This window comes from Pinus tabuliformis, chromosome 7, assembly GCF_031772625.1.
Source record: "Pinus tabuliformis cultivar Carrire ecotype Pingquan chromosome 7, CPIR1, whole genome shotgun sequence".
Lineage (NCBI taxonomy): Eukaryota > Viridiplantae > Streptophyta > Pinopsida > Pinales > Pinaceae > Pinus > Pinus tabuliformis.
In genome coordinates this window covers 1,372,927,011-1,372,930,165 of record NC_142293.1, presented here as the reverse complement: position 1 = coordinate 1,372,930,165, position 3,155 = coordinate 1,372,927,011, and positions in this window count along the sequence as shown.

The following is a 3,155-nucleotide window of genomic DNA, read 5'->3' as shown; positions in this document are numbered from 1 at the left end:
TCAATCGATACATATTTAATTTGATATTTGTTATATGGTTCCCTATTTTTGTGATCAGGTAACATTACCCTTCAGAATTTTGTTTCCTGCTATCTGCATCCATTGTGTATTTAATAGATTGTGAGTTCTTAATTGGATTTCAAACCTAGCTAGACTACCCAGCCATATTCTGAATGTGTTTCTTGACTAATTGTTTTCATTTGATTCGAGCATTGCTGGGTAACATTACATGCTTCACCCCTCATGGGCCAGTTTCTATGTGCAAACAGGCTGGTGTGTGCTTCACCCTGCATGGGCTGATCACCCAGTCAATGAGTCATTCCATCCACTTGAGGCCAAGAGCTAGTCTTTTTAGTGCTAGTTGACTCCTGTGCTTGACTGTGCTTTTTGAAGACGCAGAGTTAAGCCTACTCCTTCAAGTTTGACTATACTCGAGTCAAGTGTAAGTCAGACTCACTCTACAAGTTTGGCAATATCTGCATATATACTATTGAAAAGATGATCAGAGCATTAAAAGGATATCTATCCATTCTTCTATGCGCTGCTTTAAGCTTTAGTGCCCTCGATGCTGTTATGATTTTCTGGTTCTTTTGCCAACTTTTTTTTGCCTGTTTTTTGTCTTCTCTGCTTCTGTTCATCTATAAAGAGGGGAGGTGTGGCCTCTTGATTAACCTTGAGCTTATTGAAAAGGGTATGCATCATTGTTTCCAAGATTCGACCCTTATAAGTTAAAGATGAATTAAGTATAATATTCAACAATTGGCTTATTTGAGCTAATAGGCTCGGAGTTTTCGTTCCTTTGTCTATAAAATTTGGGTCTATATCGGTGTTTTAAACATAGAAAGATAGTGCAGTTTCTTGAATGTGCACATTCTATAATTGGGATAAGGATGGCTTTATGTGAAATGAACTGTGTTTTCTACAGTTTACTCTGAAATAAATCAATGAATTAGCTCCTTTAAATTTCAGTTTACGTATCAATGAATCAGTTCATTTAAATTTCATTTTGCCTTTAAAGCCTTAGGCAAGTCAAATCATTGAAACCACTACAAAATATGGCATTCAAACATCATATCCCTTTGCCGAACTTTCAAATGACAAAAGGTTGTAAAATTTCATCTCTTGAAACCTGTAAAAAACCCTGTATTTAACTTCTTAGGCAAAGGGAGATCATTGAAACCACTGCAACAGGCCGCATTGAAACCTCATTTGCCTTTTCCAAATTTTTAATGGGAAAACTGACTGTAGAAATGAAACATGCCTTTGTCGAATTTTTTCATTTTTGTATTTGTTTCTTCAGTTGTCTTTCTATGTATATGTCTATTGTCAATCGGGCAATGGTTCAATAGTTAACCAGTGTTAGTGTCAATCCCCTCTCCAAGGATCAAATCCCCAAACTAACATGTTTCACCCCTCATGGGCCAGTTTCTATGTGAAAACAGGTTGGTGTGTGCTTCACCCTGCATGGGCTGATCACCTAGTCAATGCATCATTCCATCCACTGGAGGTGAAGAGCTGGTCTTTTTAGCGCTAGTTGACTCCTGTGCTTGACTGTGCTTTTTGAAGAAGCAGAGTTAAGCCTACTCCTTCAAGTTTGACTATACTCGAGTCAAGTGTAAGTCAGACTCACTCTACAAGTTTGGCAATATCTGCATATATACTATTGAAAAGATGATCAGAGCATTAAAAGAATATCTATCCATTCTTCTATGTGCTACTTTAAGCTTTAGTGCCCTCGATGCTGTTATGATTTTCTGGTTCTTTTGCCAACCTTTTTTTGCCTGTTTTTTGTCTTCTCTGCTTCTGTTCATTTATAAAGAGGGGAGGTGCACGACCTCTTGATTAACCTTGAGCTTATTGAAAAGGGTATGCATCATTGTTTCCAAGCTTCGACCCTTATAAGTTAAAGATGAATTACGTATAATATTCAACAATTGGCTTATTTGAGCTAATGGGCTCGAAGTTTTCGTTCCTTTGTCTATAAAATTTGGGTCTATATTGGTGTTTTAAACATAGAAAGATAGTGCAGTTTCTTGAATGTGCACATTCTATAATCGGGATAAGGATGGCTTTATGTGAAATGAACTGTGTTTTCTACAGTTTACTCTGAAATAAATCAATGAATCAACTCCTTTAAATTTCAGTTTACGTATCAATGAATCAGTTCATTTAAATTTTAGTTTTCCTTTGAAGCTTTAGGCAAGTCAAATCGTTGAAACCACTACAAAATATGGCATTCAACCTTCTTTCCTTCATGTTTTTACTCCTGCTAATTTTGAAATATTGGTTTTAGTTACTTTTTTGGTGTCAAAATTGAAATTAGCCAAGCCACTACACTATATGCAGGTACAGAGCCCAATAGTGTAGCTGCATCAAGCTAAGAATCAACAGGATAACCTACTGGTAATTGGGAGTGAAACACTGTACAACTTCTGTTTGAATATCTACAAATGTAATTGATATTTGTCTAATGTCTCACATAAGCGATCGATCCGTAATGACTTCTACCATCTTCTGGCTGATTGTTGTTCTTCCACTTTGCGGGTATCTTGTGGCAGATTGTTGTTGTTGCACTTTTTGGGTAAGTAGGGAGTGAATCCCTCTACAATTGCTGTTTGAATTTCTGCAAATGTAATTGATATTTTTCTAATGTCTCACAGAAAAAAAACGACCAGTAATGACTTCTACCATCTTCTGCCAGATTGTTGTTCTTGAACTTTGTGGGTATCTTCTGCTATATTGTTGTTTTTGCACTTTGTGGGTAAGTGGGGATTGAAGCCCTCTACAACTGCTATTTGAATTTCTGCAATGTAATTCATATTTTTCTAATGTCTCACAGAAACAAAATGAACGACTGTAATGAATTCTACCATCTTCTGGCAGGTTGTTGTTCTTGCACTTTGTGGGTATCTTATGCCAGATTGTTGTTCTTGCACTTTGTGGGTAAGTGGGGAGTGAAGGCCTCTACAACTGTTGTTTAAATTTTTGCAAAATGTAATTCATGTGTTTCTAATGTCTCACAATGTCTCACAGAAACAAACAACTCGTAATGACTTCTACATTTCATGGCAGATTGTTGTTCTTGCACTTCGTGGGTATCTTCTGGCAGATTGTTGTTCTTGCAGAATGTTGCTTGATATCTCACTAATCTTGGA